The sequence below is a fragment of the Humulus lupulus genome, chromosome X, assembly GCF_963169125.1.
Source record: "Humulus lupulus chromosome X, drHumLupu1.1, whole genome shotgun sequence".
Taxonomy (NCBI): Eukaryota; Viridiplantae; Streptophyta; class Magnoliopsida; order Rosales; family Cannabaceae; genus Humulus; species Humulus lupulus.
The window spans coordinates 243,807,689-243,821,082 of NC_084802.1; the positions used below are offsets into that span (position 1 = coordinate 243,807,689).

Consider the following 13,394-nt stretch of genomic DNA (forward strand, 5'->3'; position numbering starts at 1 on the left):
TTCATAGCGAACGAGATCAGTTTCCTTATCCTGCTTCAACTCCTCGATCTCTTGAACATTTTTATCTTGCTGATCGGTTAATTTCTTGATGGTTTGGATGAGTTTTTTATTCTCATCAGTCAACTCTTTCAAAGTTCTATCTCAATCAGAAACTATTTTCTCTACCTGCTTAGTTTTTTCTTGAAGATCTTTTTCAGACTTGGTTAGGTGCTCGTTCTTCGCTTGGGATTCCACCAATTGATCGTTCAAGACATTGACCAACTCCTTATAGTATACTGCTCAGTGTTGAGCATGACTGATAGTGATAAGGATAACAGAAAGCTACTTAGAGTAAAAACAATTTATAACAAAGTGGGGCATCTTGATGATAAGATATTTACACTCATCATTTGAGCAAGACATCTTTGAAGGACAACTTAAACACTAAGCCGGGGTAAGGACTCAAAGGTTTGAGTTGTTGTAGCATGGTGTAGAGTGTGGTCTAGCAATTCCTTTCCAATCTCACCAGCAATGCGAAGGGGCTCACTTAAGCTACCTGATCGGGTAGTTGTAAAGCTAGCAGAAGGAGGAATTGATGAAGGAGTCAATTGTGGGACAGTGATAGGTTGGTCAGATAATCTCCCCTGACTGCTGGTCGGTACATTCTTCACGACTTTGGTTGGAGGGTTTGAGCTACTACCTTCCCCAGATTTTCTCTTTTGGGCAGAGGAAGTGTTGAATTGTTTAAACATATCTAGATCTACAAAAAAGAGTGAAGCACAAACGTCGTAAGTAAAAATGAGAGATAATATATAAGTAAATGAAAATTTTACTATTACCACATAATTTTATAGATTTCACACAATCATTCTCGAAGAAAGTTATTTATAACAAAACACCAAACCATGGTTACTGTTAGCAGAAAAACCTGAGTTTAGAATTTCATCAAGAAAGTCGTCTTCTTCTTCAGATGATGAGCTGACTTCTCTAGGGAGCTCAAGGTTCTTTCCTTTCCTAGGCCTGGTAGGAACGACACGTCTACGATTGTCTTCTGGAAGAGGCTCCCTAATAATATGGTCACTTGGTCGGCGTGAGTAGGGGGATGGTTCAGGAGAGAACTGATACGTCACTACTTCAGTATCAGCATTTGATTGATCGGTTGTGTTTGCTTCTTTAGTGGTACTACCTTCTATGATGTTTTGATTGCTTGATAATAACCCCATCAGTTGAAGATTTTCCATGTTAACCAACTCTTTGACATTTTTCTCTTCATTAGGCATGTTAGCAAGTTCTTCTGCTTGGGAATGCATTTCCCTAATTGGTAGAGGTTGATGGAAAGGGCCTGCATGCATGAAAGCCAAGTTGTTGGCCTTAATGTCTGGAGTGAGGAAATATTTTGTGTAGTATTTTTTGGGATTCGATTTATGCTCGATACCATAGAGATACTTAATCCCTTTTTGCTTATGGAAGAGGTGGAAAAAACTTGTATTCTTATGGCTTGGGTTAGTCCTAAAGTCAAAAAGGTAATGCACTTCATGAGGAGTAGGTGTCTCCCATCCTTGAAAGTAATAGAGAATATATAGAGCAGACAGTGCTTCAATTCCATTAGGAGCTATCTGGAAGGGAGAGACAGTCAAGTAATCTGCTACTGACCGAAAAAAGGGATGCAGTGGGATAGTAGCTCCATCAAAAATGTGGTATCTAGACCAAGCCCAGTAGGGTCCACCAGGATTATTAGCTCTCTGGTGAGGTCTCGGGCATATCACATTTACTCCTTCAAGGCCCAAAGCCTGAATGTGTTTATCGAGCATTTTGGAGTTGAGTTTAGAAGGTTTGGCTATGAACCAAGAAGGTGTTCCATCTTCATTTTTTCTTGGCTTCAGACCAGCTGATTGCCGAATCTCAGTTGTGATGGTCTGGGTAGTCTTTTTCTGGGGCTTGCTAGCTTTTTGGACCTGGCGAGGAGGCCTTGAAGAAGCTGCAGTTGGAGCTTCACCACGTTCCACTACCTTTTGTGTTGCTCTTCGAGCTACTTGAGGATCTTGGTCTTGAGGAAGTCGATTAGATTTTTTCACCCTCATTGGCGAATGTTGAAGTTGTTGATTAAGAAACTGTTCTTCATGAAGGAAGTATAAAGACGACCAGGGGAGGATTTTCTTAACGCGACGAAGGCAATCCTCAGGAGTACGATTGCTAGGAGATTTGGATGAAGAATCGCTGCTTTAAGGAGTGTCGTTTGACTTGGGAACTGAAGAATCAGAGTTTGTATGGTTGTCACCTCCCCTGTAGTCGAAGCGATTCAAAAAAGTATGGGGAGGTGAGTGAACCAAATGAACATAAATCAATGAATGCAAAGAAAAAATATTTACTACGCAATAAACTATTTTCTCTGAGTAGTAAAAATATTTACTACCCAGAAAAATATTTTCTCTGAGCAGTAAAAATATTTTTTTCTCCCCAGATAAACATGTATGAGAGCAACAATAATAAGCAGAAAATTTTGGTGCCTAAAATGCATGAACAATTTTTTACAAGCCCGAGGACTTATGAGCATTCAAAACCGAGCGGTTAGGCTCTGGTGTCTGAACGGCTAGGCGCTGATCTGAGCGGCTGGCGTGAGTGTCTGAACAGCCTTGGGGTGTGTCCGAGCAGTTAGCGTGCGTGTTTGAGCAGGATGAGGATGCGTCCGAGCGGCTGGCGTGAATGTCCGAACAACCTGGGGTATGCGTTTGAGCGGATGGTGGCGGGCGTGTCCGAGCAGATTGGGCATGTCCAAGCGGCTTAGGCGTGCATCCGAGCAAATTGGTGGCGAGCGTCCGAGTAGCTTGGAGGCATGTCCGAGTGTCTGAGTAGTTAGATGAAAATGACCGACCGGCCATACGCATATTTTCCAACAAACTATTTCTGAGGACTTAGGCCTATCCTATAAGTCACGTATGCATTCAAGGGCCAAAGATATTGACCGATTGGCTATAAGGTTCGAAAAGACAATAAATCTCAAGGGCATGGGGCACAAACATGCTTTCTTACTCATGGGACACTACATCAAGATCAAAAGATGGGATTTTAAGAGTTCATACAAGAAAAAATGCTTTTAATAACACCAAAAATGTGTTATCAAAACATACCATAACACTTTTTGATGTGTTAAGACCGACTATGTTATCGTAGATCAGGGTACTTTACATAACACTTTATCATTGTTATACAAATGTGTTATTGTACTGTTAATGATAACACACTTTCTGTGTTATTTTAATAAATAGATAAGTGTTTAATTATATTATTTATAGTCGATTATATAACACATTTCAATACTTATAAATTTGTGTTATATCACACTTTAGTATAACACATTTTTTGTGTTATATAATGAAGTTTGCGTAACAAAATTCTTTACTTATAAAAAGTGTTATTGTAATAGATATTATAACACATTTTTCATATTATTTTAATATTTAGATAAGTTTAAATTCTCATTATATATTCATTTATATAACACTAATTTATTCTATTATATTTTTATTTTTTATTTATATAATTAAAATTAACTTTCTAATATATACTAGCATCATCAAATGAACTTGATTTTCAAATAACAAAAAGTAAAAACATTCAACATTGTATTAACAATCCACAAATTAGTTTAAAACATTCAACACTGTCATCAACAACAAAATGTTCTTTAAGTATTAAAGTAGTCTTAAATATTCAACATATTGAAAAGTTACTACTTTCAGTACAAAATATTGAAGAGTTTAATTTTTTACATAATAACACGTCAAAATTTGAGTAGTTGCACATTCCTTTAGTACTATTTGATAGGAAAAAAACGTGCAATTGAAGTTCCTTCATTGTACCAGCCACAATGATCTGATCTGATCTTCCAATTCTAGCAAAACCAACACACTCCATGTCTTCATTGCAGAATGCAATGCAACATAATACAACAACATTCAATGTTAAATTGATAAACTAAGTCTGATTTAGTTCTTTGAAATCCAAAGTTAAGACATGAGTGAGTCATAGAGTAAAGAGCAGGTTAATTGCTAAGGAAATTGCTGATACGCAATTGCTGAACCAGCTGTAACATACACAACACAAAGTTCGTACACACAAAGAAGAGCAACAGCTAAAAGTAAAAGGAAAACAACAACTCTTGTAGAAGTAAAATTCAGTGAAATGTGAGTAAAACTTTCTGAAGTCAGGTGGCCAGACATAAAAATAATATAATTCATCAAAAGCTTCATCACAATAATGTAACAGAGCTTTAACAGGGCCAATTAACCATTTAATATTATTTCCACCTGAATGGACCAGACACTATTAACACATCACATTGATTAACCTTCATAGAGCATATCTCATTATTTAGCAATAATACCTCATATTATAACATTTATCTACACTTTTCCTCCAGAAGACCAACAGAGAAAATTTTCCCTGCTTACATATTGTACTCACACTGCTTACTTTTTAAGAGTGATGCATTTCTAGATACTTTTAATCACTCAAAAGAAGTGGTATAAGCATAAAATATGTCCCCTCAGTACTAGTAAATGCTCTAAATGAGCTCTAAAAGACTTTTAAACTCTGTACAAAGAAAGCAGAACCAAAGTCAAAATCAAACTAAGAATAATCAAAAGCTAGATACTAAAAATCAAACACAAAATAAGACAAAAAATATTTCAGATCAAACCACTATATTCACACAAACATATAGAAAAACATAAACAAAATAAAAGAGAGAATTGGTAACTAACAGCTAGTTGGGCATAACTGTGATTAAATTAGCTTTTAGCCAACTAGTACAAGCCATCCCTTAGGTGCCTAAACTTACAACCAGTTAAGTCTATCAATCTCACAGTGTCTATACATGCAATTTTTTCCATGAAATACTCCTAAACAGACGAGACAACAACAAGCTAATAACAATATACATACCAAATGTGTCATTAAATAGAAATTCTTATTTCTTCAAAGTAATCAGACTATAGACAATCAATAGGCACAAAGATGTACATATATATTTATAGAAGCTAAACCCACAAAGGATAAGAAATGAAATTAAAAGCAAGAGAACAAGCGTAATTAAATTATAGCCCCTGCCAACTGTCTTAATTCATTTAGCATCAATTCAAGAATATGCACAACCCCTTCGATATAAATATATGTATTATCTCTCTCAAATCTCATTTTCTCTCTGTATTATCTCAATCAGAAACAAATATATGTATATAAATATATATTGATTAAATTCAAAATACTTTCTCGATATTAATTTGAAATCTGAAAGGAAAAAAAAAACTACACAAGAGACTAACTACTTCATGAGTTACTTGGGTCTTGCTTTAGCTATGATAGAGAGAGAATTGATTTCAGAGTAGCCGTGATGGAGAGAGTTGATAGACTCTACGAGAGAGCGAGAGAAAGAGAGAGAGAGAGAGAGCGCAAAATATATTCTCTACTTTTGTACATTCAACAATTATACAAAAACAGAGGAGCAACTAATATGAATGTTTCATGATATTAGTTGATTATATATGAAAATATTTCTATCAAGATAGGATATACATAAAAGAAATGACCAAGAGACTACCTAGCCAAGTAAATGTTAAGAATCCAGTACTCAAGACTATGAATCTGACATTTTTTACTACTTTTTTCATCAACAAGTATAGTGATTTAACTTATAAGAAGAAATGGGTTTGCAAAAATTAGACAAGTCTGGCATTAAATCTCAAAAATATTTCATAAGGTCGTACATTCAGATAAGATCTACTTAATCTTGTGGTGAGCTCTATATTTAAGTGTACACATCTAAGACTAATTCAATAAAACAAGCAATAACTTTAGACAACACAAATCAACTTAATCGAAAAAGTAAGAGGAACCAGAAAATTGATAGTACCACCAATTATCATGTCTCTAGTTGCAACCACCATAAATGGGCATTAGCCAGAGGCCATCTAACTAATAGCTATTAACAAAAAGTATTATTTAAATGACCTCCAGCATGTATAATTATTAATTAGAACATATTAAATATGGTGAAACAGAAGCATGTATAATTGGAAAATATTAAATTTGGTGAAAATAAGTGATTAATGAAGACACTAGACTAGCATAATCAAACCTTCTCTTGATTTCCAATTGTAGAATTTGTCAAATAAAATATTTATTAGAAAATAGAATAAATTAATCAAGTGTAGCAGAATTTTATTTACAGTAACAAAATTCTATTTACACATATATATAGAGAATAACAAAAATTACAAATCATTGCTCCCAACACTCCTTAATACATAATTTAATGAGTTTATAGTCTTCTTTTTAATGTGCCTCAGGAGACCAAACAACACAACAAAAAAGTATTGAAATAAGAATAAGCACCACTTAAGTAGAAAGAAAAAAAAACAGCTAAGAAAAGTACCAAGTCACACATTTGAAAATATTTATAATGTTTTTGTTTCTTCTTTTCCTTATATATATATAAATTAAAGCTAAAAAGACTTATATGCATAGGAGACTCAAAAATATTGAAATAGCTAGAAAAATTACCAATGGGTCATCTCTTTTCCTTTAAGAACTTTTCTAGTGTCTCAATCTCAGATTGTAGCCAAAGCAAAAAATTTAAGCTAGTGCCATCTCTTCTCAGAAACCTGAAACAAGGGAATCATTAAAGTAATAAAAATTAATGAATCATAACTACTATATGCGAAAAAATGGATACCTAATGTTACAGACGCAAACAGAACAAGTTCTAGCAATAGTTCTACATGATATGCAACTGAAACAATATCAGAGAACCATGAATAGTATTACAGAAATACAAAAGCCATCCAAAATATTAATGTGCTTACGTAAATAATGTTTATTTTTGATAGTCATGGTTAGTGTTGTTTAATGATCTTGGTTCAACTCTTCATAACATAGTACACAGCGAGCTCGCTGAGAATAGTACACAGTGGACACTTGGCCCAAATTATCTTGGGCCACTAGCGTAACTCAAGCACAAAATTTGAGAATATTAAATTTAAGAAACAAGCCATAAAATGAAACGCAAAAGCGAAAAATCAAGTATTTAAGCATGATGAATATAGTGTTTGTAGCAAGAGAATTCAGGGAAAAGCTACTTAAATATTTTATCTCATGAATCTTGAATATCTTTGCTATGGATGAGTGAATAGCATGGATAGAAAGAATAAAAACGAACCCTTCCAGTGGATTCGGCTGGGGAGGGTGGTGTGCCAAGAAAATCAGTCATGAGATCCAATTGGTGTATCACATTTTCCCAACGAAACAATGGTTTTCCTGTAAGCATTTCAGGAAATACATCATATGCTCCAAATATCTATTGCAGGAGTGTACTGAAGACAAAAAGTAGAGGTCTTAGACTCTTAGTATTAGAAAAAAGTACTAAGCAACCATACACTTGATATTTTTTTTTGAAATCTGAACACTGAAAAATGATCTTCATTATGAACAATCACTATTCAAGACAATAATCAGAAAACAAACCAGCAAAATAAAAAAAAAAGCAAGCAAACAAATTCTGTAGTCTGAGAGCATAGCATTAACTAAAATAACTGTACAACTTGAAAACCAAACATGTACTAGATCAGAAAACAGGTTAACCCTCCATAACAACCTGGAAATGTTGAAGGGATGGCCAGTTGAGTCAAAAGTATGGGAAGAAATGATTAGGAACTTCTTGGCTTCATACCAATTAGACAAATAAGCAATGGGATTAACTACATAAACAAACAAGAAGAATCCTACTAAGATGTTAATGATAGCAAATCCTGGTGTGGCTAAAGGACTGTCAAGAAACCCTGCAACTGTGGACCAATCAAGGCCAAATGAGCATATTCCATAATCCAACAATAATTGGCAGTTGAAAAATTGATAAATTCACTCTTGTAATTTATTGGTCTTATGTAAATTATTATAAATTCACTCTTTATCAACATAACTCAAGAAAAATTAAAATTTAACCATGTCATGCTGTTGAAAACGTCTTCTCCAATATAAAATATCATCCAACAATGCCTACATGAATGCAAGCATCATCTTAAGTCCAGCCATTCAGAAAGTAAAGTAGATATAGCATGGTATTGTGTCTATCAAGAAATCAAAATGATCTATTTTTATTGCCTAAACCGATTAAAGTTCCAACTGCAGCTTTTAAAGCAAAAATAAACAAGAACTCAACTTCCGATGACACACATTATATGCAAGTACCAAAAGACTTTGGAGGAAAATAGGATATCAAACCTTATGATCTGTCATTGTGAAAAAATAAATAATAAGGAACTAATTGCTACTATTTATAGAACTTAAGGACTTGATAGCTTTTTTTAAGGGCTTAATTGTCAAACATTAAGAAACTCATTATGCATTTAGAGTGATTAAGAAAACTTTGCCAAAACGAAACAAAACAGATGCAGTGTCATCTGTTCTTGGCTGCTTTAACAACAGTACTAAAACATTGTGCACCACACACACAAATAATCATAGCAGAGAATAGTGAGTATTAATAGGATCCTATTGAATATATTTCAGTTAATAGTTAAAAGAGCAAAGAAAATAATGATGTGGTGGATATGAAAACTGAGAATAATAAGAAGAAAAATATATTCTTCAATGCTTGAAACTTTGAACTATGAACTTGTAATGTCTCTTGTGTGGTGTTTCTTGAATCTGTGAGCTAAAATGAGAATTCATAACCAAACAAAATCTGAGGAGACAACTAATTGAACTAAATAAAGAAAGAGAGCAAAAACTCTCAAACAAATTGATCTCAGTAAACACTAGTATATATATGTCAAATTAAAGCAAGGTGAGCTCTTACCTGGTAAGTGTCAATTGGAAAGAAAAGAAAATATAAAGACGACCTATTATGAAAATAAAATTGGAAAAATAAGAAAGAACGAAATACTGAATGGTATGACATGCAATTCAAGAAACAGAATCATCATTTTTTTAGACACAAATTCATTATTTGTCACCAAAAAAAAGGCACCAATCCAACAAGGGTTTTAAAAGAAAACAGGAGCAAAATATTTTCAATGAGTAGTAACAACCTGTGATGCTAAACAGAATTTCCTGGTATGTTGTGCGAACAATACGTATAGAGTCTATAGACCTTGTTCATACTACTTACACTTTTTCATAAACATTTTTTGGTGGTGATATGGTTCTCTCTCTATTAACATCTTATAAAATACATTGAGGCAAGTCACAACTGATATTTATTTTTGGTTTTAGGAGCCATAAATGTGCATTAGCTAATAATGATTAGAATCAATATCAACAAGTTCCTGAACAATAAAGCCACTACTTAAATTTCTTTCTCTGAAATAAGATAGAGGTCGTGAACAGTTATAACTGCAAACCTTCCATGCTCTCCAGGTCGGATACAGAGCATCACATCTTTGTCTGCAAGAACTGCACTTACAGGGATCACTCCACCACCCAAGGCTTTTCCTAATATCTGGAAAGAACAAAAAATAATAAATATAAACTTTCATTTAGTGAATGAACTTTAGCGACACTCTAATATATATAAATATTAGTAGAGTGTGAAAAAGAAAGTGATGGCTTACCACTACATCTGGGTGAACTTCTTCCCAATCACAAGCCAGCAATTATCCCGATCTAGCTAAGCCAGATTGGATTTCATCAGCAATCATTAAAATATTGTATTTTGAGCAAAGCTCTCTTACAGATTTTAAATAACCATCGTGGGGAATAACAACCTACCAACCAACAAAAGATACAGTTCTTCTCAGGTAGTTCAAAGTCGATAAATACTTAAAAATGCTATACCAAATGTGGGAGAGGCAAATCTAAGTAAATCATGCCTAACAAATGAACAAACTCATGAACGCTTGTACATGCTTTCTTTAGTTTAACTAATTAAACTTAAGAAAAAAATATGTTTCACGAAAAGGTACCCCAGATTCTCCTTGGATGGGTTCGAACAAAAATCCAGCTATCCAATCTCCATTTTCTGCACTTCACAACAATCATAAGTTAAGAAATGAAATAAAATAAATTGACATTACAATGATCTCTCTATATGTGTGTCTGGCTTCAAATTTTTCCCCCTCTATCTCAAAATTCAAAATAACAATTGAAAGAGTTATAGTAACCAATTCAAATTGAGATATTTTACAATTATATAATAGAATACAAAAAAATAAACAAGCAGCTCAAATATGCAAGAAAGCTTACAGAATCCAAACCTTTAAAAGCTTTTTCAAGGGCTACCAAATCACCAAAATCAACTTTGAGATGACCAGGCAACAAGGGTCTGTTAATCGTGGTGGGGAGGCTCTCCATTCATCGTGGTGGGGAGGCTCTCCATTCATCGTGGATGGCGAATCAAGGTCAAACAACCTCGAAAACCCATGGACGCTGACGAGCTCATTTCGTCTCCTCCTATCACTTGAAAGCCCGATCCTTGGTTGGGCTTTGTTCGTCTTGCAGGCTTCTGCTCGCAGGGAAGAAATTGGCCTTGAACCCACGGTGGCGGCGTACGGACTTGGAGGCTTCTACTCACAGGGAAGGACGAAGACGAAGGCTCGCGGGGATGGAGTTTTGGCGGTGTCTGGTCTTCCTGGTTCGGTGCTTGAACGGCGGCGACAATTGGTGGGTATCCGTTCGGGGTTGGCAGAGAGCAAACGAAAGAGAAAGGGAGAAAGGGAGACGATCAGTTATGGAGGGAGAGAGAAAGAGATTTGGGGATTATTTTTTTTATTTACTTATTTTATAAATAAATTTTGATTATATTTGGGACTATGTGAAATTTTTTTTGGGGGAGGGGGGGGGGGGGGCTGGGGAAAAATTAGGCGCCAAATTAAGTCCCACATACACCTATACACTTATTTATCTATTATAATACTTTTTTAAAAGTGTTAAATTTTTGTGTTATGGAAATGGGTTTTTGTTGTAGTGTCAAGAGGTTCTAAGGAAAGACAAAAGTTCATCAAATACCCATAAACCCAAATATGCAATGTGGAATGGAAAATCATTTTTTCTTCAAATTTTCCTAAAATTGGAGACCAAATTGATTTACCCATAGCCTAAACTACATCAAAACAGCCACAAATTGCATCATTAATCAAAGATTCATACACAAATCCAAGAGTGCATTCCAAAAGAGGGTTTCAGCACGTATAAGTTCTAGCAAGCTTTTATGTAAATTTTTAAAGCTTAAAAAGCTTACAAATGAAGATGAGGAAGAAGAACTTACCCAAATATCTTGAAGAGGTGTTGATTTCTTGAAGGATCCTTAGATGTGCTTGAATAAATTGGAGTACTTTTGGAGCTCTTCGAAGGTTTCGACCAAGAAGAGTATAATGGGTTGTTTATGAGCCTTTTTGCTTATGAATTGTAAGCACCTATGGGTCTATTTAAAGGGAAAAGAGGAAATTTTCACTTACCCTTAAAGCTCTTAAAATTCTCTTGCTATTCTCTCCCCCACGATTGGGGACAAGTAACTACCATGATCGTGGTCTAGAGAGTTCAGTGGTGGTTTGTTTGAAAGGTGGGAGAATGCGGAGAGATAGTTTTTTTTTATGCCCTCGGCAACTAAGAAAAAGTTTATTATGTGAGTAAATCATATAATAAACTTGGGGGGCAAATGTTATCCCCAAATTTTAAATAGGATGACGTGGCAATCAAAAGTGACAAGTGGCAATGAATGGTAGGGCAAAGTTGTGGAATTAATCTTCAGAGTTGTGATATTACTGGAAATTATTTATCTGTTCTGGAAAGGTAATTTGACAGACCAGTAAACTTTCTGTCCGATCAGTAAAAATATGTTGGCCGACTAGTAGAATATGTTGGCCGATCAGTGAAGCGTTTTGGCCGACCAGTCACTTTGGGAATCAGGTTTATCCGGCCAGTCAGCTTATGAAGATGTTTTGCCTAACCAGGAGAGTGATATGGCCGATCAGTCTCACTCCAGGGAGTGGAGTTGGCCGACCAGATAGATCAGAAACTCAGCCAGTTTCAGTAATGACTTCAGTTAGAATCATACATAGCTACAAAAAAAATCTCTCAGATATCCCGAAGAAATCTCTTATCGTTATATTTTAAATTTGATTATTAGTTAGAGCAACCCAATTATCCTGATTATTGGGGGTTTTGATTGTACAATCCATGAGCCTATAAATAAAGAGCTCATGGCATCAATGAAAGGATTATGATTCTGATTTTTCTGTCTAAGCTTTGGGGAACTCGGGTATTCTTGAGTAATTTTTTTGAGAGAAAAGTTTGTATTCTTGAGAGAGAAATCCTGTACTTTTTCATTTACACTTAAGCAACTGAGTTGACACAGATTCATCTGATCTTAAGTGTAGGTTCTATATATTACAAATCTAAGTGGATTAGGCTATTACCAATAAATTGGGATTGAACCACTATAAAATTATTGGTGTCGTATTTTTTCTTGAAGGTTTATTGTAGTTTTGATGTTTATTCGTCGTTGGCCAAAATCATGGTCAACATTTTTTGGTGCTTTCATTGAGAGCATGAAGAGAAGAAACACACTGCTATCATATCATTATGGCGCCCAAGAATACCAATGTGGCATCCAAGAAGTCAGGCACATCAAAAGAGCCTGTTAGATCAGAAGGTCCTAGACCTCAGAACCCTGAGACTGAGCCCAGGGTCTTCCTCGAGGAAACGACTCCAGAGGTTGAACAACTCCAGGAAACCATGGGGGCCTTCCAAGAAGAGATGATGCAATTCAACACTAGTGTAGTAGGACACTTTAGTGGAGGTACTTTGCATGCTGAGAGTGTGTAGAACTAGACCATATGTGAGTTGCTAATACTTGTTTAAAGACTCTTTGATAGTATTAATCAAACACATCAAACGATGATCATATACACGATGATCTTAATCCTGAGATTACTATGAACTCCTATAAATGTCATCTGATCCTTTGATTCATGTGTTAAGATTTGTTAGAATGATCAGGCTAAGAACAATTATTTTGGGGACTGAATGATGTATATGGCTGGGGACGTAGTTTAACAAATATGGAATCTATACCTTCATATAGATTGAATAATGGTTCCCTATCAGGTTGACTTTTGGAACTGAAAAGGTTATGAGCACTCACATCACAATTTGTTGTGGCACAACCTTCACTAGTAAAGTCAATGGTACTCTAGGAACAAGATATAACTAAAAGGATAAAACAGTAATTTTATTCCCTTTTAATTATGAACCATTAATAGAGGATTAACACTGTATGTAATGATTATATCAATGTACACTTTATTTATAAAAAAGTACTCAGTAAATATATGTCTATAATTATCAAGAGTTCAATCTCATATTTTTAGTGGAGTAATCATAAGAATAATAAATATGATTATTTAATCAAAGAGTTTTGA

At 34.8% G+C, this 13,394-nt stretch overlaps 1 pseudogene; it reads right to left on the minus strand.

The window, feature by feature from the left end:
- Positions 1-9,322: 9,322 nt before the first annotated feature.
- LOC133806898 (ornithine aminotransferase, mitochondrial-like) lies at positions 9,323-10,326 on the minus strand (annotated as a pseudogene).
- Positions 10,327-13,394: the final 3,068 nt, after the last annotated feature.